Genomic DNA, 25459 nt, shown 5'->3' with positions numbered 1-25459 from the left:
ACACCACTCATTGCACCCACTAATGACCACCAACTTAGACCCACATATGCAGAGATGCTAACAAGTAACCTTCCCAAGCCACAAAGGCCTCACAGGCACAGTCCTCAGAAACCCCAGATTCACGTAAACATGACACATACCATCACAACACATAAATCCACTTCTCGTTCTGTCTCAACTACCAAACCCTTAAGGCAAAACAGTTCAAAACCCAACAACCTGCTCATAGATGACTCCACTATGAGACACACAGATTCCCCCCTCATAAGGCTGGATAAAAAGCGGTTTACAATTAGTTGCCTGTTATGGGCCAGGATCTGGCAGATCATGCAAGTCACTCACCCCCTAAGTACCAGAATGACTCCAATGAGTCCATGTAGAAGTGAATGACCTGAGATGTGCCTCCCTGGACTGTATAAAAGAGAGACATGATTGAACTCTCTCTGAATATGTGTCACATGCAGGTATGAGTCTTAACATTGAGCAGTGTAAGAATTAAAAGGACAGCAGAATACTGGAAGGAATTGGAATTAGGCTGGAATTAATGTCTTTTATCTGTTATCATCTTTATTAGAAATGAGCTGAACAGGTGCCAGTCAAATCTTCTTGTACCTTTCAGAACAAAAGACTACATACACTGTAGTTTGGTAGATGTCAACAATATCCAAATCAAGTCTTGCTATCTCCAATAATGTAGTTTCTACACATACTATACTGTTTGTTCATAAATTATGTACTCAGAATGTCAAATCTTATTGTGTCCAATCAGGAGCGGCCCTAGGTCAATTGGTGCCCTAGGCAAAAGGGTTCCACGGCACCCCCCAACACATTAACTGGTGCCCCCAATCCTGGTCTACCTACACCAAATAAATACTGGAAAAGCGCCCCTGCTAGACTGGCATCCTAGGCGGACGCCTAGTTGGCCTGTGCCTAAGGCCGGCCATGTGTCCAATAACAGTGCTGATAAACTGAATTATAATGTCCGTAGCTTCTGCACTCAGTATACTCAGAATTATTTATTTTGTCCTGAATAATATAATTAATCATCTGGATTGCTGGACATTTGACCAGACTTTTGCACTCACTCTCAAGTGACTGTACCACACTTCCCTGTACTGCACTGTAATGACCTGTTACCTCCAGACTTCAGATATTGGCTAAAACATTATCCACCTCTGTTCTGCTTTTTTATACATTGCCAAACAGACAAACCTTCCAACATAAGAAACGATACTCAGGACAAGCCAAAGGCTTTGCTGCTAAATGCAGAGTCTCAACAGGAAATTACATTCTCTGGAAGCTGTCCTCACTCTGGAGAATGTTGACATGTGCAGTCACAGAAACATGGTTTAAAAAAACACAGAAAGCACCCCAGCTGTTCATGGTTCTAATGTCAGACATGCATTCCATTCACCCTGTGAACGTGAAAGAGGTAAATAAGGAGGTGTATCTAGCTACATAAAGGATAATCTCACCTCAAGATTAGTCAAACAATATGACATACTAGAACTACTCCAGCTCCAATTAACTATGGGAAAAATCCATTACCAAATTCTTGGTAGCTACAGATCCCCCTCCATGAACCAGTATACCTACTCATCATACACAGAGCTACTGGAATTACTCACTATCTAGCCCAATACCATACTCATGGGTGATTTTAATCACCCCTCCATTAACTGGGAAGCATGCACTCCCAAAGATTCCTCAACTTTGTAAATTCAAATACCCTGGAGCAGTTTGTCTGCACTCTCACTAGGGGAACAAATGCCTTAGATCTGATACTCAAAAATATGGGAGCCCCCCACACACACACACACACACACACACACATGTGAAGTCTTCACTGGTAAGATCACATCATAAACCAGTCTCCCTGGAAATTAAGGTAAAACAGGACTCCACACCAAACCCAAGAACTTTAAAAACTTTTCTAAGGCAAACTACCCCCATTAAGCAACAGCATAAATAGATTCCAAGGTCCCCCAAATCTAGAAAGCACTGTAGCCAATGCAGAGCACTAAAGTCCTGTATGACCACATAAATGACTGCACAGAAACAGCAGTACAGAGCTCAATAACCCAGCTCAAACTGCAAAACCAAGGCTCCCCGGTGGATCCTTATTCTTAATAGATTATACAACAAAAGGAAGAAAACCCTTTCGAGAAGTAAGAAGGAATGTGCACAGCAGTGCATTAAATCCTTCATTGGTTTAAACAAGTGGATCAGAGAGCTAGTAAAGTCTCTGAAAGCTGATTTTGAGGTAGAAATAGCCTCCACATCTAAAGATAACCGTAAGCATTTTTCAGCTATGTCTGCAGTCTTAAGCACAACACCCAATTATGTGCACAATTAGTTATCGACAGCATCTCCTAATCCAGCTGGCAGACATAGCTAATCTGCTGGCCAATATGTTTAGCGCAAAGTTCACTTCCCCATCGTCCCCAGTTCTCCACCACTCCTGCACCAATTATTACTAAAGAAGAGGTAGCCGCAACAATCTCCAAAGCTAAAAAAAAAATGCATCAGTGGGCCCCAACAGTATACCAGGTTGCTTCTAAATTTGAATAGTGACCTATCAGGCCCAGGAGGATTACTACTTAGCCATAGCCTCTGGACAGGCTTTGTTGCAACACAGTGGAGATTAGCTATGGTCATACCCCTGCATAAGGGTGGACCGTCAACTGACCCAGAAGATTACAGACCTATAAGCTTGACTAGTCTTGTTTGTATGGCCATGGAAAGAATAATCATGGACCTGATAAACAAAGACCTAGGAAATCTCCAAACACTGGACCTGACAAAGTTCAGCTTCATTAATGATAGGTCATGTCTGCTAAACCTGGTGAACTTCTTTGAGCAAGTCATTAAGGCCATGGATAAAGGTAAAACAATGCACACCATCTACCTCAACCTGGCCAAGGCATTTGACACAGTTACACATCCAGGTATTATAAATAAACTCACAGAATTGGGCATAAATCCCTTCATTATCAGGTGGCTATCCGATTGGCTCAAGGACAGGTCTTGTGGTTAGAGTGGGTGATTCTAGTTTTAGCAAGTGGCCATTTACTATTAGTGTGTCTAAGGGATCAGTGCTAGAACCACTCCTGTTCAGAATTTACTTTGCAGACACCAAGGCCAATGTGGAGGGCCCCTGGATGATAAAGTTTCCAGATGACTGCAAGCTGGGGGCAATCACAGAATCTCACAACAACATAGATATCCTTCAGAAAGGTCTAAACCAGACAAATGATTGATACCAGAACTACGGCCTGAAACTAAATGCAAAGAAATGCATTATCGTACCCTTTGGGAAAACAGATATCCCTGCTAACTACAGCATTAACAGCACACCCCTAAAAGTAGACTCAGAGGTAAGAGATCTAGGTACCCAGGTAGATTGTAACATGACATCCAGATCTAGGGAGATTATAGTCCCACTGAACACAACTCTCATTAGACCAATAATGAGTGAAATGCACCCTTTAGAATGTACTTGGCCAGACACAGTCAACAGCTGGAGTGACCGCAAAGGTTTCTCACAAAGAAAATACAGGGTGTAAGCAACATGTCCTATGTGGATAGACTGAAAGCCCTTTCCCTTTACTCTGTCGCCTATCAACTGTTAAGGAGCAACCTGTGTCTGACCTACAAGGCCCTCACAAATCCAGCCCTGATGGAGCTTCTGCATATCCGCAAGACAAATGGCGTGAGGGTCACCTATTCTAAGGATCTGAATCTAGTCATTGTGTCAGACAGAACATGCTGGAGAGACAGATGCATGTCTAGAGACTGCCACTTATTGGAAACAGACTCCTTATTCACTCGAAGCAGAGTCCTTCCCTGGCCCTCTTTAAGGCCAGTCTGGATCAATGGATGGGGAACCAAAAATTCACACCCGAGGTGTTGCCCATGTCACTTATGGGTAGGAGCAATCTGTAAAAATACCCAAGGCAGAGGCACAAACCCATGCCTTCCTCCTGTCCCTAGTGGACATATACCAGTTAAATCAGGTTGTATTGTTTAGGCTTGTAAAGGTTGTCAAGGTGTTAGCCTAGTAATCTCCTATGAACCCATGAACCTACTGTATGTACCACATACTGAAGAGCTTCAGAAAAGAACAAAGCATGTGCCCAGGTCTGGTTACATTAAATTACACCCCCTAACTGTAAACTCATAAGAAGTGACAGACCCCAAAAGAAAGGTGGAGGAGTGGCCTTACTCTTCTCCTCCTCCTTAACTGTGACACCCTATACTAAGCCCATACCCTCATTTGACACCGCCGAGCTAACCCTCGCCTTTCTCAAAGTAAATAACAATAAAACTTTATGCATTGCCTCCCTGTACATTCCTCCTGGTAACAATATCCCTATTCTGGAAGATATTCTTGCCTGGTTCACCTCCAATATAAACAATGAGACAATAATCCTAGGAGATGTCAATATAAACTGGTCTTCCATTGCCTCATCTACCCCTTCTCAAAGCATCAACCTATATCAATTCACACAGCTAATCAAAACCCCTACTAGACCAAATAAAGGTTACACCACAGGTAGCATCCTTGACTGGATACTAGTCTCCCACCAAGACCAAGTTTCTGATAGTGGTACTCTCCCAGACACCCTAAGTGACCATCTCCCTGCCTACATATGCCATTCCCCCCTCCACCCTCCTCAATCAGCACAAACACATTACCACCCACAACATGCAAAACTTCAACCCCCTAATTTTCTCTAATGCCTTAAAACAGATAGACTGGAACCCTCTAAAGTCCCTCCCTTTAGATGCCGCTGTCTCACTTTTCAGTAGAATTGTCACTGATATACTTAACCACTTCGCCCCCTGTAGAACCAAAAGACTTAGATCCAAAACAGCCCCCTGGCTAACTAAAGATGCAAAACTTCTTATGCATCACCAAGATAAAATCTGGAAATACTATAAAAAATGCAAAACTCCATAACCACTGACCGCAAATTGTACTGCCTTAAACTTCAAAATAATCATAAAAGCAACCCCAAAAAAATTTGGAATAGTATTGCAACAATACAATCCCAGGCAAAAAAGAGAACCCTTGCCCTGACCCAGACCTCCACCTAGCTACCCAATTCAACTCCTTTTTCATGGACTCCATAGGCAAACTCACCTCTTCTTTCCCTAACAACATTCCCACCAACGTAACCGAAACCAAAAAGAACCGAGTCCTCCCCTTTTACTCTCAAATCCATTCCTACCCACACTATAAAAAAGCTCCTACAAAAGTTAAAACCTTGCTCTAATGCCCAAGATGACATCCCATCCAACTTTCTCCAACTAGCTGCTGATGGCATAGCCCTCCCAGTCAGCATACTAATCAGTCACTCCATTCAGGAGTCCTATGTACCATATCTCTGGAAAAAAGCCTTCATCATCCCCCTCCATAAAGGAGGTACAAACTGTTCAATCTCCAACTTTCACCCTATTGCTATCCTAGCCCCTATCTCTAAGATACTCAAAAAATGTATTCACCTCCAACTATTGCCCTACCTACTGGACAACCAACTACTAACTCCTATCCAACACGGGTTTAGACTGGGACATAGCACCACCACTGCCCTTCTTTCCTTCCTCAAAATCATTAACTCTGCTCGTGACTCTGGGAACATAGTTTCTACCCTCCTCCTAGACATATCCAAAGCTTTCAACATTGTCTCTCATGAGCTTCTACTTTCTAAACTCTCCCATCTTAATCTCTCCTCCTCTTCTATCAAATGGTTCACCAGCTATCTCTCAGCCAGGGAACAAACTGTAAAATGGAACTATTGCACTTCCTCCTTCCTTCACACCCCAACAGGTGTACCCCAAGGCTCTATCTTGGGTCTTTTACTATTTAACATTTTCATCAGTGATTTCCACCAAAAGATCCCCAATGCTAAACTGGTGCAATACGCAGACAATTCCACTATCATCTGCTCAGCCAAAACTCTTCCCTTACTAATAAACCTTACTCAAAAGGCTTTCTCCTCCACTGAGTCCTGGATGCTTGACAATCTTCTAGCCCTAAATGCCTCCAAATCCAAAATAATTATCTTTACCCCTTCTAGACATAATGCTGTTGGCAAAGCATCCTTCTCCATACTTAGCCTAAACAAAACATCTATTGAAATAGTTCCCCATGCAAAACATCTGGGCATCCGTAAAGATGACCAGCTAAAATTTGTCATCCACCTACAAACCAATATTAAAAAGACACATCAAAAACTTGGAATGCTTTATTGACACAGACGCTACCTTTCTCTGTCTTCTAGACAACTCCTATCTACCACCTACCCTCCCTTTTGTATGGTACTCCACTACTCTCTAACCTTCAAACCTCCAGTCATTCCTAAAATCTAAACTTTCCTCATGCTATAATAAAATTTCAAAGTTTGCCACAGGATCCAAATCCTCTACTCACCATTGTAACTCCCTACATGTGCTCTAAATTGCTTGGAACTCGCAGGCTACCTAAATTTCATTCAGCTAACTACAGCACACAAGCTGATTTTCAAACCTTCTAACTGTCCATCACTCTCCTCTTCCCTAAAACTTCACCAGCCACATAGAACACTTAGATACACAAATCAGAACCTCTTAGAACTTTACAAGCCTTTACATGCACCAGGGCACTTCTACTATCATTCTCCCTTGCCAGATTATGGAACTCTCTTCCCCTCCACATTAGAACCACTCCAAACCTACCTTCCTTTAAAACCCTACTCCACTCTCACCTCTCCTCCCTCTGGGAATGCTCCTGTACTCATCCTACCTGATTCCTGACACCTATCCCTACTCTATCCTACTCACAATCTCTGCCACAGCTTCAGTTCCTCTCTCTAAAATTCCTTTGCCTAAATACATATATTTGTATTAAGTGAACATGAATTTATGTTTTTGTAAATGTCTTATAAGTGATTGACTCAGCTCATACATTTCAAGATATGTAACATCTTGTCCTGTATATTGAATGTTAAACTGTTGATCTGAAGTAGGATATTCATTTGTCTGCAACCTGTGGGTTATGGATCCGATATCGGATCCGAACCGGCATGGTTTTCCAGCTATGGATCCAAGCTCTCAGCTCCTCCCCTCACCCATAATGCCCTGCTCTACCCTCATGACCTCAGATCTTGTTTGCCGCGCTGGTGACTGGATTTGGGTACATAGCTCTCAGCTAAGTGAACTCTTTTTCTTGTAAAAAGATAGAGAATTTTTTGGTTGTTTGACTAAATTTGTGTGAAAGTTTAGGTTTCCCTTTAATATAGAGTATTTTGAGTTTATTTTAAGTTAAAGTAATTTTTATTCCCTCCCCTCGCTAGAGTGTGTGTGTAGGCCTGTGTGTCTTTTTGTTTAAGTTACTTTCTGTAACTTTAGGTATTATAGATTATGGCTGACCAGCCTAAATCTATATTTTAATCCTCGAGTGTGGCCATAAGCTCTCACCGGCTGATGGCCACACTCGGTGTGTTAAGTGTCTTGGGGTTGAACACCTCACATCTGGTTGTTCCATTTGTGCAGGGTTCAACCCCAGGGCACTGAGGGAGCGGAGGTCCAAGCTGGTCTTGGCGGGTCTTTTACCGCCAGACTCGGCTCCGCCTCCGCCTCGGGACTACTGTGGCTGCAGTTGTTCCCCTGTGGCACCCCTCCTGCTCCTGGGACTCAAACTCCCGCTTCTGGAGAGGAGAGGGATGCTGCTAAAGGACCGGAGGGAGAAGCACCTGGCGGGCCGAGACCTCTGTTTCGGCCCGCCAGCCAAGCGGCTTCTCCCGGCTCCCGCTAGTTCGTCTCCTCCTTCGGCTCCGGTCCCCTGTGTGCTTTTCACCGGGTCCTGAGGAGGAGGAGACCCGATCTCCGTCGAGGCTATCGAGGAGGCACTCCAGGCCTACCTCGGTAGCCTCTTCGAGATCTACCCATAGCCTTTCTGATGCTGATCTGGACCGGATGATGAGAAGGTTCATCCAGGCCCAGATGCAGATGGGAGTGCTTGCCTCCCCTCGGGGAGCTCAACACCCTTTTAAGCCTATTGCTCCTTCTCCGACCCGCTATCCGCGTTCGGAGCAACTGGAGCCGCGCAGCTTCCAAGTCGGGGGAAGGTCGGAGCCCATAGTACTTGGTACCGGACCCGACCCTGCCCTCGAGTGCGTCGGACCCGATCTCGGAGCCTGGATCCGAGCCGGATCCGGGGATCAGTGCTCCTTCGGCGCCGTCTGTGTCGGAGCGCACTGTCCCTTCGGATCCGAGTGCTTCGCGCCGGCTCCGATCCACTCTTCGGATCCGAGGGAGCCGATTGTCGGATCCTTTGGTCGAGGTCGGCTCCCTTTGGCCTTTGATGTAGTGGAGAGGGCTCTGTTGAGGGTCTCCGGACCCCGGCACTTGCTTCGCTCCGCCCCGCTCCCTCTGCACTGGGCCAGGCTTCCACCATCCGGCCCCTGGGACAGCCCGCTTCTGTGCCCCAAGTTGCTCCTATGGAGCAAATTGCTGCTGCGAGGACTCCTCTGACAGCCCCCAGAGGAGGCCCTCGCAAGCATACGCAAAAGGAGGCACATTGACTCCCGAGTCTCTCACAGAAGACACGGACTTGGAGGAAGGGAAGGCTCCCCACGGTCACCCCGAGGATGTCTCCTTTGGAGACATCATGGAAATGCTCCGTATTAGGGGTGGTCTGCCCCAAGTCTTCCTCGGACGAGTCCGTGTTCTTGGAGGCATTTGAAGCGGGCCCGTCTACCTCTTGGGTGTCCCCTGCCGACCCCTGGTGGACCTTATTACCACCAGGGCGTGGAAGGAACCGGACACCGTGGAGCCAATTCCCAAAAGACCGGATAGGATCCTTAGTCCGCCTCCGACAGGACCCATTGGAGTAAGGGGCCTCCTGTAGATGCCATGTTGATGGCGGCGGCCACAAAGAGGAACTGGCTCAGGAGAGTCCCTCAGTCCACCCACCGAGCAAGGAGTCTCGGATGATGGACCGCTTGGAAGCGGATGTTCAGTTCGACCTTCTCGGTAAGGGCTGAACTATTTGGCACATGTTATTCGGATGCAGCGAGATCTTATTAAGGAATACGCTGCATCCGAGTCCATTTCGGAGGAGGACAGAGTTCTGCACTCCACCAAAATGGCCACTCTTAGGTCAGTTACAAATACTTCTATGCGGCTACTCTCCCATGCAACGGAGGGCGCCGCTAGAGCTGCGGGGACAGGACTGGTCACTAGACGTCAGGCCTGGCTCCGTCATGTATTTTTCTGAGCCCTTCAAGGCGTTGTTTCGCCCCTTTGATGGTTCTGCTCTGTTTGGCAAGACCATTCGCAGACGTTGACCCAGAGCGAAGGGCGGAAGACGCTGTCTGCCGTCGGAATCCGCTTCTCGGCACCCCAGAGGCCCTATACTGGGAGCCAAAAGGGTCAGAAGAAGATGTGGTTCGAAGTCGCAGCAGTCCCAGCCTGCTCGGACAACCAGTCCTTCCGTGGCAGAGGAGGACAGGAGGACGCCGCCCTAGAGGCAGAGGGGCTCCCAGAAACTTCGGGTCCAGGGAACCTTTCTCTGAAGCAGCAACCCTGAGGGTTGCCCGACTGCTCTACTCTGGAGGCAGTCGGGGGCGTTCGCTGGGCACCTAGCGGCATGGGAGTCCATAACATCGGACCGCTGGGTTCTCCAAATCATATCCAGGGATATCGCATTCCTTTCCTTCACCTTCCAAAGTTGAAGTCCCTCCCAGACGTCCCACCCGGTCAACGGGAGGCCGCTTTGGCAGAAATTGGCCATCTGCTAAAGAAAAGAGCCATCCAGCCCGCCCCCGCAGACCAGAGCGGATCAGGGTTCTACTCCAGATTCTTTTAGTGCCAAAAAGACGGGGAACTAAGACCAATCCTAGACCTCTCTCTCTTGAATCTGGCAGTCCCCAAAGAAAAATTCGAATGGTCACTCTGCAATCTATTCTCCCCTTCTGGGAGAAAATCACTGGATGTGCTCGATAGATCTCAAGGACGCGTACTACCACATCCTGATGGACAGGCGCTCCAGGAGGTTTCTCCGCTTCGGCTGGGAGCCAGTCACTACCAGTTCCGGGTCCTTCCCTTTGGTCTCACCACAGCCCCAGGGTGTTCACCAAAGTACTAGCAGTGGTAGCGCCCACCTGAGGCTTCAGGGGTGCAGGTCTTTCCCTACCTGGACGACTGGCTCACCGCCCCAACAAGGCATCTACTTCTCTTGGCGAGACTCCTTTCTCCATCTTGCTCCATTTCTGGGCATCACAATAAATACAAAAGTCCAACCTGGCTTACCAGCTCTTAGATTTCATAGGGGCCAGACTAGACACAAGGAGTTTACGAGCCTTCCTCACTGCGGACAGAGTTCTAAATCTGCAGCTCCAGGTGCGGGCCATTCTCCATTCAAGTTCTGTTCCAGCGGAGTTGGTCCTGAGGGCTCTAGGGTCCATGGCTCGCTATAGCACTTCTTCCTCTTGCCAGGCTCAATATGCGCATTCTACAGTGGACGCTCTTAGTACAGTGGTCATACCTTGCTCTCCCCATGCATCATCCCATAGCGATCAGCAAGGCTTGCAAGCGGTCCCTCTTGTGGTGGCTCCATTCCCGGATCTCCACGAGGGTCGCCCATTTTGTGCTTCTCCCCTCTCGCCACGGTGACCACGGACGCCTCCGCCTCGGGTGGGGGCACTTTGGCCGGACAGTCCAAGGCACGTGGAACGATTCAGAGACCTTACTGCATATCAATGTTCTAGAGATGAGAGCAGTGCTCTTAGCGTTGCTAGCACTTCAGGACTTTCTTCCCTTGGGAACAATTGCGATTCTATCGGACAACATGTCTGTTGTCTGGTACATCAACAAGCAAGGGGAACAAGGTCTTACCCTCTTTGTCGGGAGGCCATGAGAGTTTGGGAATGGGCAATCTCCACCAATCGCTTTCTCATAGCAACGCACATTCCGGTCGGTCCAACATCCTAGCGGACAAGCTCAGTCGCACCATTCTGACCCCTTACGAGTGGTCTCTCAATTCTCAAGTAGCGAACGCATATTCGCACGGTGGGGAACCCTTCTTGCGATCTTTTGCTTCTCCCTCAAACACCAAGTGCGACAGTTTTTTCTAATACCTCCTCCCGGAGGTACCCCAAGAGACGCTCTGGTGCATGCTTGGCCACCCGGTCTTCTGTATGCCTATCCACCCTTGCCTCTGATGCTGCAAGTTCTTCAGAAAGCCTCTCGGGTGGGTTGCAGAATGATTCTCATTGCTCCATTCTGGCCTCGACAAATCTGGTTCCCCTTCCTAAGGTCTCACTCGGTGAATCCTCCTTGGATTCTAGATCCCATCCGGATCTGATATCCCATCCATCCTGCATTCCTCCTCCGAACCTGGACAACCTGAAGCTGACCGCTTGGCTGCTCCAGTTCCACTCTTGATAAGGACTCGGTATTTCTTCACCGGTAAAGGCTATTCTGGTGGCGGCTCATAAACCATCCACTAGAAAGGTTTACCGAAGCAAATGGAAACGTTTCTCTGTGTGGGCGGAGCGGCAAGGCCTGAATCCCTTCACGGTTCCTCTCCATGTAGTGCTTGATTTTCTAACCTCTCTCTTTAATGATGGTGCCAGCAGTTCCACAGTCAAAGTTCAACTGGCGGCAATTTCTCACTATCACATTGGTCAAGATTCTAATCCTCTTATGTCAGCCAAATTGTGTAAAACATTTCTTAAAGGTACTTTTCTTCTCAGGCCCCCTATAAAACAAGCAGTTCCTCCTTGGGACCTTTCTTTGGTCCTACAGGCCTTGACCGCTCCCTTCGAGCCCATGCTGACGGTGGATCTCAAATTCTTGTCCTACAAGACAGCCTTTTGGTAGCCATTACATCAGCCAAGAGAGTTTCTGAACTTCAAGCTTTATCAGCTAGACCTCCTTACTTGGTATTTCATCCGGACCGTGTCTCCCTCAGGACCAATCCGTCCTTCCTTCCTAAAATCGCTTCTGAAGTAAACATCAATCAATCCATTAACCTCCCTGTTTTCTTCCCTAAATATGTAAACAAAGGTGAATATAAGCTACATTCACTAGATGTTCACAGGCAACTTAGATTTTATCTCAACAGGACAGCTGGTCATAGGCAATCCGACCAGCTGTTTATTTCCTTTGCAAAATTCAATTTGGGCAAGCCAATTTCTAAAGTTTCTCTGTCCCGCTGGATTTCACAGTGCATTTTATTGGCTTATCAAGCGTCAGGAAGGCCCGCACCGGGGGGTGTTCATGCCCATTCAACCCAGTCAGTATCTACCTCGGCAGCCTTCAAGGCTAGGATTCCTCTAGATGATATTTGTGCAGCAGCCACGTGGGCTTCATCTCATACATTTATTTCCCACTATAAGTTGGATCTTGCATCTAGGGTAGAGCATCCTTTGGCTCAGCGGTGCTCGAATATCCTTCCATGATGGCCCAAGATTCAGGTAGCTGGGGACTCTGTCCCACAGGTTGCAGACAAATGAATATCCTACTTCAGATTTAGAAGTTATGTACTCACCATAACGTTCCATCTGAGTAGGTGTATTCATTTGTCTGCAACCATCCCGCCCTCCTATCCCCCTGGCCTTTCAGTTTCCTGCATATTCATTGTTACCCTTTTTAGGGTATTGTTGCTTTGGCAAACTCGATCTGAGGTCATGAGGGTAGAGCAGGGCATTATGGGTGAGGGGAGGAGCTGAGAGCTTGGATCCATAGCTGGAAAACCATGCCGGTTCGGATCCGATATCGGATCCATAACCCACAGGTTGCAGACAAATGAATACACCTACTCAGATGGAACGTTATGGTGAGTACATAACTTCTAATTCTTATATGCTGTACTAATAAATTGTATATTATCTTTCTGTCTGGAGCTTTTCTCCTCGGGCCTCCATTGAAAACGGGCTACCTTGATCCAATGGACTTTCCCGGTTAACAAACTGAAATAAATAAATAAGTAAAATAAATAAATAAATATATTTCCTTTGTTGACAGTGCTCTCTGTAGCGGGCTTTGACAAGTTGTTTTGTTTATTAGTAGTCCACACTTGACACTTTTCTGCTACTTTTCCACATCTGAAAAGTCTCTAGGTTTTAGGTAAGCACTATAGTCTAAAGACATGTTGCCAGAATCTTAGGGTCACTAATCCCAAACTCCATCACTTCATGGTCTGTCCAGCTATCTACTGTTAGCATTACTTTTCTGTGCTTTACAATTACTGGTAGTTATAGGTTCATATGTAAGCATTAGGTTAGCTGCCCTAGTAGGCCATTTTAAGCCTAGATAGTTTCCTTTTCAAAGGTGAGAATCAAACCCCTGTACTATGTGTCTGAGAGATAAAGACCTTAACCATTATACAAAACCCTAATCCCCTTCTTGGTTGTTTTCTTAATTTTAAGCAGAAAAGGACGGTATCAGTTTAATTCATGTGTACTTTAGTTTTTGTTACCTATGTACCTCGTTCCTTGCTCTTTATTCCATTACCTTACTTTTTATAACTCCATGTACCCAAACCTCACTTTCTGGAGGAATTTCTCACTTCTTTCATTCACAGTGTGACTCGCAGGTTATATACATTTTATAACCCTCAAACTAAAACTTTTAGTAGACTGCTTGTCCCAATCCCCTCAGAGTCTCTTTTCCAGAAACAGAAGTATTAGCAAAGATGTTATACTTAAAATAGACATAGACACAAACGCAGAACCCCTCACACACAAGCACACGCATTTAGTGTATGTGCACACACAGACATACACATACATACATACACACACACACACACACACACACACACACACACACACACACACACACACACACACACACACACACACACACACACACACTTTCAGTCCTTTTGTCTCTCATTCCATGAACTCTCCTCCCAAAAACAAAGTAATACAATGGAGTGGAAGCACAGTCCACAGACCTCTGCCATTTCAGATCTGTTCAGGTTTGTAACTTAGCTTAAGCATGTGATTACTTAAATGCTGCTATTCACTTTATTCTAACTTTTATGGCCCATTTCTTAATAGAAAGCATTGGAAACTTTTGGTTAGGAATACCGCTACATAAATGTACTGTATCCTTCTGTGACAATGGTATAGGGTTATTGACAGGATACATCCAGAGACTCTAACAGAAATGCAGTCTTTGCATGTTCAGGATATGTCTGTTGGAGTCTGTGGATGTTTGGCAGTGCTAACTCTATTCTGACATCACCAGGGTTTGGTAAACTTATATAGACTGTGGCTTAATAAAAAAAATATATAAAGCTTTTCATTAAACAGCACAAATGTAGTATGAGAGAGAGACAACAAAATGCATCACAGCATACAATTCAACACATGCTACAATATGTATACAAATGTTTACAAAACACTTCAGATAAATAAAAATGGTAGCTTGCTCTGATATTCTAATAATGCCTTTCCAAAAGTTACCCATCCCACCCATACTAATAGTGGTAACAGATAGAACATTTCATCTGTAGAGTGGCCCTTCTTCCATGTTGTAGAGTCTTATTCCCAAAATATTGCTCAAACTGTTATTTTAATTAAGCTAGAAGCCTGAAAGCACCACACGTGCAGTGCACATGGATTCCTGTTGTGAATCCAAGACTCAGAAGTGTGAGCCCTAGACTTCATAAAGAAAAAAGTATGAAAATACAGGAGAACAACAAATGTCAAACATTGCTGTGTGGGGGCAAGTCCATGTGCACCTGCCAGATCTGAGTGTCAAGCCTCTCATACACTCTTCAAACTTTTATGTACCAACTCTGAGTTCATGATACCATGGGGAAAAGGGAATACTCCAAGAAATGGCAATCTCTGACTTGGTATGTATACAAGAACACATTTTCAGTCATTCAGTCTTGCTGTTCCGGGACAAGCAGTAACGACTCTCCAAATATTAAACGGTTATTATGTACATGCTTTTTGTGAATTCCTTTAGAGGCTGGCCACTGCTGTTTGAGGAAGGTGATGCTATTCATTGGTATGAATATAAATTCATTGCGATAGGAGCTGCTTGAGCCTAGTTCTCAAGACCTGTTAGAACAGATCATTGTGCTGGTAGGATTTATCATTGTGAATATATTTGGTTTTGGGAAGAGTGTCTATAAAGACCTATTGATGGTAAATAACATACCATTTGATCCAGATTTTTTTAATCTATATTTTAATAACTTTTGACCCTTTTCATATAAGACTATCAAGTGTCCATTCCCATCAGGAATTCAAGAATGCACTCGTGTCCCTGAACCCCAGCATCTCATGACACCCCAGGAGCTTGGGATTGTGGCCATCATCCAAAAGGGGTTTGAAGAATTTTCTGGTGATTTTACTACTTTTCCTATTGGCTAGTAAGCCAGAGCAATGCTTGCTGTGGTGAGCCTTTGTGAGTGTTCACTTCTGCACACCCATAACCCCAGCTAAAGTTTGTGCAGTCCATGGCAGGCTGATGTTGCTTCCACATCTTTAACATTAAAGACTTCCTCCACATCATTAGCTTGAGAGCCCTCTGTCAGCATGACAAGCCAACATCCAGACAGTCACTCCCAATCTTCCATTGCAGGCTTCATCCACAACAGGACTGCCAGTCAAACCTGGGTCATCTTGGGTGTAGTCATGCCAAGAACTTCTATGCCATGGAGCTGACTGTATACCACCTGTTCTTTTAATTGTCTCATCCCTTCATGCTAACTGCAACTCATACTAACAGGCTCTCCTCCATTACTATTCCTTATAGCAATTACTTTATATGTCATGCATTCTGGAAGTCCCCATCAGGTTTTAGGAAACTGCTGCAAATTCTAAACCACAGTCTTGTAAAACGGAAAAATTTTCACATTTCTTTGAGTCTGACAAACCCACATCTACTCCATTATTATTTTATTTGTTTGCTTCCTTGCTCGCTTGTCTTAAAACATATTTGTGCATGTTTTTCTTTAGAAACATTATACGTTCTTGGACTATTGATTCTGCTGGTATTCTGGAAAAGTTTTTATCATACTTATCTCATCTCTGGAATGTTGTGAGCTATTTCAGTATTTCTTTGCATAACTTTCTTTCAGGTTGCACTCTGTTTTATTGCTCCACTCTGAAATATAAGTTTATAGGTTCTTACTAGGCTATTGATCTGTGAGGGTCTTAAGAAGCCCAGCCTTACATTCCCATGGTAGTTTTTAACCTTTATATTTTACATAGAGATCACCCAGAAATAGAAGAAGGCTATGCTGGGACATTTACATGTTGCTCCTACCCACAAGGGACTGGGGGGGGGCTAAACCAAGGTGAATTTGTGGTTACTCATCTATTCATCCAAATTACATTTGAATAGAGTGAGAGAAATGCTTTGATTTATGTGGAGTGGAAGACAGTTCCATAGAAGTGAAATTCTCTGTGATACATAGCCTATCCCTCCCAACATGTTCTGTTTTAGTTGCAGAATAGAGTGAATAGGTGATTGCAACAAGTAAATTTCCCAGTGTATGTCCTTGTTTTGCTCATGTCTGGGTTATTCACACACAAAACATGAGGGCCAAACACTTACAATTGAACTGTAAGGTTAGGCTTCTTAAGATCCTCAGAGGTCAATACCCTAGTAAGTACCTATGCATGGATCCCAATCAGATAATCGAAATTTCACTTACCTGAAACCCACTTCATTTAGACAAAAGCACTGAACATTCAATTAAGCGAACATTCATTCGCATTACTGAATTTCTACACAGGAAATGGAGGCAGTTGGCCAATATGGGCAAATTTGCCCTTTTCCCCACTGTAATGCGATCTCAGAGTTGGTATATTTAGTTAGGGGGATGTGGGGGGAGCAGCCCTCCACTTGGTTGGGTTTGACATACTGCGATGTGTTTTGTTCGCCAACGGCCGGCATTCACTGTGTAGAAATCCGGTGATGTGAGCATTCATTTATTTGAGAGTTCAGTGTTTTCGTCTTGATTAAGTTGGTTTTGGGTAAGTGAAATTTCAATTATCTGAAGTAGGCCCCCATGAACATATGAACCTGTGAACTATGTAGGTAACAGTCCAGGAAAATCTGATACAATCAGGTCAGTAGAGTAGCTGACTCAGGCAGTGCTCTCTGCCAGTACAACGAAGTACACCCCCCCCCCCCAGCTGTTCAAGTGAAGAGCAAAAACAAAAATCCACTCCTTCTGCACAACATACCCCCCCCCCCAACCCAGCCAATCAGGTCCAGTTTTTTTACACCCTGACCCTCCTGGCTATTTTAGTAAAAAAAAAAAAAAAATGTTTTCTTTTAAACTGTAGCAAATTGGCCACTACAATTTATAGCCTGCACATAGCTCTACAGTGCTAACTCAAGTCTTCACTTAAAAAAAAGAAAAAGAAGCCTTAATTTTTATCTTTTATACTGTAATTTAGTGCAGTTTGGTTTACTGCAGTTTAGACCACATGCACTACAACACTCGGGTTTAACCAGAAATGCAGTACCGGCTTTTAAAAGCTGGTATGCATTGAAGAGTGATTGGGATCAGACAGTGTCAGCTCCCCCATCAGTTTACACATGGGCATCTGTCCCTTCACCTTGCCCTAGCTACTGTACTGCATCGGGGATGTTCAGTCACTCAGCCTTAGTATTTCAGTAGGTATGTTGATAAGTCTCACCTTTCACAGCCATGTCTCTGCGATGATTAGAAAATTCTTCTTCCTTTCCTTGCACAGCTTGTCCTTCATAGTATCTCCTCCAGGTGCAAAGACGTTATAACCCCACTTCATTCATCCCTTATGAAGCCTATAATTGAATGTAATGCACCTATATGCATGTACTTCACTAAGCACCTAAACCACCTTGAAAGACCCCAACATTTCCACAATAAAAGATCTCAGTACTTTTATCTACTCTGATATTCTAAAGGTTTTATCTATCTACTCAGTGTCATACTGACTTCTGAGGGATGATCTATACTCAGCCTGCTGTACCATGAATATCCCAACTTTCTTTGAACTCCCCCATCTAAATAGAAGCCGTGATGAAGTAAACAGCAGCACTAGAGACCTAAACCTATACTACCACATCAGTAATACAAGATGGGTGATAGATACCTCAGCCAATGTATCCCCACTTCTGAAATAGGCTGTCCCGTACCTATCAGGTAGAGTAATACCCTACCACCCTTTAAAACCAGACTAGATGGCTGGATAGGTAATTGCAAATATTCACCAGGAATATGTGGAGAAAGTCGACTTAATGAGGGACATTATTAGTATCCCAGCAGAAATGGGTCATGTGGCTGAGTTATTTGATGGTCTCCTTGGCCATAAGCATAGTAAGAAGATATGAACCTGTAAACTTATAGGTGTGTGCATACATGTCCCAACAGTGTGTATGTGTGTGTTTTTAAGCCTGTGGTGTATCCTAGGGATGATTTGATGAATTGGTCCTAATGATGCAATATAGAAACTATGCAGGACTGTGCAAAATACTATAAAGAGGTTCTCAGTTTATAAATCTTTCATATTTGTGCCTGTACTTTTTTCTTTTATAATGTATTCTGCACTTGCTTCTTTCACTTTCTCTTTGAATTTGCCACAATCATTGTTTTCTAATTGTGAATTATTTTTTTTACATGAGCCATGCCTGCAAATGGTCGGTTGTGAACAATGCACTACCTTGGTAAACAAATATAAATAAGTAAATAGATAATTATATAGTTCATGCAGTCAGATAATTGTAAAGACTAGGACAGGCAGTAACTTGACAGTTGTACTGCAGTAGAAATCATATCAAACTAGCCAAGTTGCTAATGTAGGATAATCTTTTCAGAAACTGCTTGCTGTGCAGCTGTTGAGCACAAACTCATTTTTCTGGCCTGCTTTCCTTCAAAATGTCACGCATACAGAGCGTATATATTATATTACCGTATGATGAAAATAGCGAATGCTATTTCATCGTACCGATAATATCTAAATAACAAAATATCGAACAAACGGAACAGCTAATTTTTTCCCAGGGAAACAATTTGCTGCTCCGTAAAAAAAACAAAAAAACTTAAAAACAAATTTAAGTGGGGGACTTCACCTCCCACACTCCCCTACTTAAATGTACCAACTCCGAGATCACACCATAGTGGAGGAAATGGCAAAGTCCCAAAGACGGCCCACCAAATTTTTTCCCTGGGAAAAATTCAATGTTCCGTGACTCTGCTATTTTGCCATTTCGACAGTATCGGATCGACTAAATAGCATTCGCTATTTAGTCCATTCAATACTGTCATATAGATCACACACGCGCGTGCACACAAACTTCTTAACTACAGCTTCTCTAATATAATGTTCTGGTGGTACAAATAATTATCTGTGTTTAAACGCACACAGAAGCCTATCAGGAAGCAATTTGTAGCAGACTCCCCAGCCACTAACGATAGACCTGAGCAACATGTTCTACATGGCTGTGCTGTGTATCTGACAGACTGCTAAGAGCTGACCTGTTTTTGGCATACAAGGTGTCTTCTGACCCAGTACTGTTGGATTCACTAAACATCTGCAAGTCAAATGGCATCAGAAATTACTCTGTCTAGGGATGTAAACCTCTTCTGCAACATCAGTGGAACAGTTTGGAGGGACAATTATATCTCACAGAGGATACTTCTGCTCTGCAACAGACTCCCCACCCACATAAAACAAAGGCCATCCACTCGAGGCACTCCTTAAAATGGAGAACATAGTTATCTGTGCAGTGACTGAGACCTGGTTCAAGGCTTTAAAGAGCACCCCTGCATTACTAGGCTATAACTCATACCACACTTTTCGGCCATCTGACCTGGACCAGAAAACCAAAGGCGGAGGTATGTCCATGTTCATTAAGGATATCCAAACCTCCAGGCTAGTTGCACAGCATAATGCATCCGAGGTTATCCAAGTGCAACTAACTCTGGGCAAAACAGCAATCCAAATTGTAGCTTGCTACAGGTCCCCACCACGCCCCAGGATTCCCACTCCTCTTTTCTTGATATACTGGAAAATATTAGGGTACAATCAAACACCCTAATAATGAGTAATTTTAACTACTCCACCATTAACTGGGAAAACTACTCATGTACCAGCGCCTTCGTTCAACACTTTCTGGAATTCATAAATTCCAATGCCCTTTATCAACTTATCCATGGGACAACAATATCCTAGACCTAGTCATTACCAACATGAGTGACCGGTGTTCCACAACTGAAGTCAACTCCTCGTTGGTCATATCCGACCATAAGCTAATCATCCTAGGTATCTGCATCACACCCCCACCCACCATTAAGGAAACCATGGCAAAAAATGTCTCCAAAGCCAACTTCATGCTTCTTAAGACAGAAGTGGTGAACTTCATGACACCCATGCAGATGGACAATACAGTTACGACTGCTGAATCCTACACAAATGCACTCTATAAGCACTTACACAAGTGGATTGTGCTATTCCAAACAGAACCAAGATGCTATCCTCCAAAAAAGGAAGCTAATCTGGTGGTCCCCTGCCATAAACAAACTCTACAACAGAAGGAAAAAACTGTTGCAAAAGAGAGTAAAATCCCATGAGTGGAGGAGCTCCCTGGTCAGCCTCAGTAAGAAGCTGAGATCCCTTATAAGATCCTCCAAAGCTAGCTACAGAAACAAAATCGCCACTGAGTCTAAAGGCAACCACAAAGCATTCTATAGCTATGTCAAGAATCTCAATGGCAACACCCAGATCTGCTTTGAGTTACAACACAATGGCATGAACATTATAGAACCAACTGATATTGCCAACATCCTGGCAGATAGGTTCAGTGCAAACTTTACCCCCCTCTCACTCCCTAAAGGGCCCATATCTATACAGGAAGAATGCAGAGTCCCTGTAATCACATCTATGCAGGTAAAAGCTGCACTCTCTAAAACCAAAAACACAGCATCCATGGGAGCGGACAACATCCCAGGCTGCGTTTTACATGAACTTCAGAACGAACTGGCTCCCCACCTAAGCACCATGTTCAATCATAGTCTCACGTCAGGCTTTGTGCCCCTGAATGGCACACAGAAACAGTTATCCCACTCCACAAAGGGGGAGCCATCACTGATCCTGGGAACTATCGCCCTATTAGCCTGACGAGCTTGGTCTGCAAGGCCATGGAACGTATCATCATGGAACTCCTAAACAAAGACATTGGTAACCTCCAAACTCTGGACCCCACCCAGTTAGGGTTTGTAAAAGGCAGATCATGCCTTCTGAACCTGATTGACTTCTTTGAGGCAGTCACCAAAGCCATCAGTCACCAAAGCCATAGACGAGGGTAAGGTGGTTTACACAGCATATCTTGACCTCGCCAAGGCTTTCAACACCATCCCCCATTCTGGAATTATAGCTAAACTCCCTAAACTAGGTATAAATCCCTACGTCATAAGATGGGTTGTCAACTGGCTCACTGACAGAACCCACACTGTAAAAGTTGCAGACTCCATATCTGACTTCAAACCAGTGACAAGTGGAGTACCACAGGGTTCAGTCCTGGGACCTCTCCTGTTTGATATGTACTTCTCTGAAGTACAGGCTAACACAGAAGGCCTCTGGCTAATGAAGTTCGCAGATGACTACAAACTAGGAGTTATAGTAGAGTCATCAAATTATGTGGACATCCTACAGAAGGGCCTCACTGAGACATATGCCTTGTGTCAGAGGCATGGCCTCAAGCTCAATGCCAAAATGTGCATTGTCATCCCTTTTAGTAAAAACTCTGTACCCATGAACTACCACATAAACAGCAGTCTACTTAACTCCAAATGTGTGATAAGAGACCTTGGGACCCAGGTGGATAGTAGTCTCTACTTTGATAATCACATCGCCACGGTAGTCAGGAAATCCTTCTATGAGGCGCACCTCATCACAAAAGGGTTCTCATCCAAGAAAAAAGAGGTCATTGTTCCCCTCTACTCGGCACCCAGACTCATTATAGAGTACAATGCTCCTTTTGGAATGTACCTCACAAGACATCTGCAGCAGCTGGAAAGGCCACAGAAGTATCTCAAAGAGTATTACTGGCCTCAAACAGATGCCCTACACTGATCATCTAAAAAAAACTCCAGCTTTACTCTGTAGCATATGGTCATTTAGTAGATCTCTGATCACATATTAAAGCTATGTTATTTAACCCAGAGCTGTTGGACATGCTACACCTAAAGAATATTCATAAAATCCCTCCAAGCTACATGCTCTAGGGACCTAAACCTTGTCACCACAATAAACAGGACATGCTGGAGGGATAGATTCCTGTCCCACAGACTTCCTATACTCTGAAACAAGCTACCCATCTACGTCAAGCAAAGTTCCTCATTAGCACTCAAGAAAAATCTTGATGAATGGATGGAAAATAGGAAATACACCCTGGAGATCACATCTGTGGCTCTGCTCGACAGGGCCACAGGAAATTAACTTTCTTGGGTGGCGACGGCATAAGCCAGGGAACTTTGTTGGCTAGGCTTACTTAGGCCCTTGGGCCAATAGCCTAGTACCTACCTATGTCCATATCCCAACCCACATAAAATAAAGGTCATCCATGTCCATATTCAAGCACAACTTGAATCTGTGGATAGGAAACAGAAAATTAAACCCAGGACTTTCCCCTGTACTACTAATGGACAAATGCAGCTCCTGAATGCTTTATCCCTTACACCGGTCCCCTCAAATTATCTATGGTATGATCCCAGTTATTCTCATTAGGGGTAGTATTTAATTATCTACCATTAGGGTTGGTAAGGCTATTCTCTAACCAAATGGGATAGGTTAATTTGAGAACAAAACGGAAGAACTGACAAGCCCTGAAATGGCCTGCAAGGACAGCTAGCCTAGTACTTGCCTACGAACCTATGACTGTAAAGGTCAGTCAAGAACACTGTCAAGTTTTACTGTATTATGAAGTATGTGTTTTCTTTGTTATAACACACACACCTACATATAAACACAATAACAATTTATACATTAAAAAATAAGGTCAGATACCAGCAATAAGTTTTCTTCAGGTCGTTACTTCATTTTAAAAGAGCAGGTAAACCTTCGATTCACCCTATCCACAGATTATAGAATAAAAAACAGCTAGTTGTCAGAATTAACTTACTAAGTGGCTGCTCGATATTGCTAGGTAGCCTGTTCCTGAGAGTTACCATGGAGCATTTTGCAGCATTTCCTTTTCATTGAATTTTCACTATTTTATTTAAAGTCTGTAACTCAGCTGATCGTGTCAAAAATAGCACCATATACATATGGTAGTCTGTAAATGCTGGTGTGTGTGTGTGTGTGTGTGTGTGTGTGTGTGTGTGTGTGTGTGTGTTGGTGTGTGTGTTGGTGTGTGAGTGTGTGTGAGTGTGTGTGTAAGGGCAAGTTCATAGTGCTAAGCATGGCTCTCACCCAATCAGGGACACTTTTAAAATATTAGTTCTACTGACAGAACAAGAGAATGCAAATTAATAAACAGTTTAAGTAAAATATGTCTATAACTCTATTATTATTTTTTATTAAGTATAATTCACCACATATTCTCCAAAAGTCACAAATTTTAGGAGGAGTAAGAGGGACAGTAGAAAAATTTGAGTCAAAATCAGGGACAGTTGAGAGGTATGGTGCTAAGGGATAAGCTACAAGCTGTCTTTTAGTCATCACTTTAATTCTTTGTCATGGAGGGGGTGCTAAAAGATAGGAAAGATCTGTACTAGCAAAATATTTTTTCTGCTAGAGTAGCAATTGCCATGCATAACACATACTAGCAGAATGGTTGTTGTTAGTCTGCCAAGATATCCAAAGCTTTTTTTCCTGATATATGCAAAATCCATGTAGATGTGCAATATTCATTAGAACAGAATACCGGCTTACTCTTTTCTTTTGGGCAGGAGCTTCTACGCAGTATGCTAGTACTTGTATTTACAGCGTGACAGTTTATCTGACATGGTTATGACTAGAATTCATTTGAAGGTGTTTCTATAAGAATTTTGTAAGCTATTAAGCACTACTTTGTTTAAGGGACTGCATATCTGTATGAAAGTGTGCTGCTTGTGAACAGTATTTGTCAATTTACGTTTGACAGACTCATTTCAGTGAAGCTTACACCATGTAAAGTAACTTCCTTACTCACAGCAATGGATACTTTGTTCCTGCTGGTCTGACTTCTGCTATTCCTAAAAAGAAAAAAGCAACTTGACAAAGAGCCAGCAGTCATTCCTCAGATGACTCACTTACCTCTCCAGCTTCTGATGTAATCCTTTCAGCCACAATGAACAAGGGGTCAACCCCATCTTCTTCAGCTGCTCCAGTGTCTGAACTGGGCATGACAGAGCCACATTTTTCGGGTAGGGAGACGACGCACTGAGGGATGCTGCTGCTTAATATAGCTGGGGAAGGAGGCCTCTTTGGGGCAGACATGCCTCCTCTGAGTTGGTCCTCAGAAATAACTGTAAAGAAAAAAAAGAAAAATGTTAAACATTATTCATCTGAAGACATGGTGTCTATTTGAAAACATGATTTTCTTACCTTAGCTAAGAAGTTGTTACAGGCTACTAATTCTGGTACTCACAATACTTAACCTGTAAAAGTGGGCAGCAGAATCATTTTTAAGGAAGACATGTCAGAAGACTCTGACATAGACAGAATTAGGGCTTCTTCTGCAGATTCACAAGCCCAGTTGTCTGATTCAGAGGAAACTTGGTCCTCACAACTTCCCTTTGCATTACTTTTCCTTTGTTTCAGACTAACAATAGGATAAACAAGGTGCTTTTGTGGTAACAAATGGATGCTCCCCCTGAACTGCGATTTCAGTTACTCTACCATTAACTGGGAAAACTACTTGAGTACAAACTCTGAGGTTCAACACTTCCTGGAATTTATCAACTCAAATGCCCTGGATCAGCTGGTAAACTCCCCTACCAGAGGCCACAACATATTGGACCTGGTCATCACCAACATGGGAGACAGGTGTTCCGTACCGGAGGTCACCCTGTCACTGGTTAGATCAGACCATAAACTAATCACCCTGGATGTCCACACCCCACCACCCACAACCAAGAAAACCACAGTGATAAACTATTCTAAAGCAAACTTCACCTTACTTAAGGCAGAGGTGGTAAGTTTCACAGCCCCCATGCTAAAAGATAACACTGCCCAAGATGCAGAATACTTTACAGTTGCACTCTATGAGCACCTACAATGCATGGATCGTGCCATCCCTAGCAAAACCAAGACTCACTCCCCTAAGAGAAGGAAACCAGTCTGGTGGACTCCTGCCATAAACAGGTTATACAACAAAAGGAGGAAACTAGTTCAGAAAAAAAGCAAATCCCAAGAAGGAAAGACATCCTTGATCAGTATCAGTAACAAACTAAGGTCCCTCATAAAATTATCCAAGGCTAACTTCGAAAGAAAAATAGCCAAGGATTCGAAAGTTAACCACAAAGCCT

At 44.0% G+C, this 25459-nt stretch overlaps 1 protein-coding gene across 1 annotated transcript in view; it reads left to right on the top strand.

Moving 5' to 3' along the window:
• Positions 1-25459, top strand: part of LOC122802144 (glutamate carboxypeptidase 2-like) — a 1578923-nt gene that overhangs the window by 499340 nt on the left and 1054124 nt on the right. The gene's annotated exons all lie outside the window — the stretch shown is intronic.

This window comes from Protopterus annectens, chromosome 5.part0 (assembly GCF_019279795.1).
Source record: "Protopterus annectens isolate FY-2018-M chromosome 5.part0, PAN1.0, whole genome shotgun sequence".
Taxonomy (NCBI): Eukaryota; Metazoa; Chordata; order Ceratodontiformes; family Protopteridae; genus Protopterus; species Protopterus annectens.
Note: the sequence above shows the minus strand (reverse complement) of the source record. Positions and strands in the feature narration are given on the sequence as shown.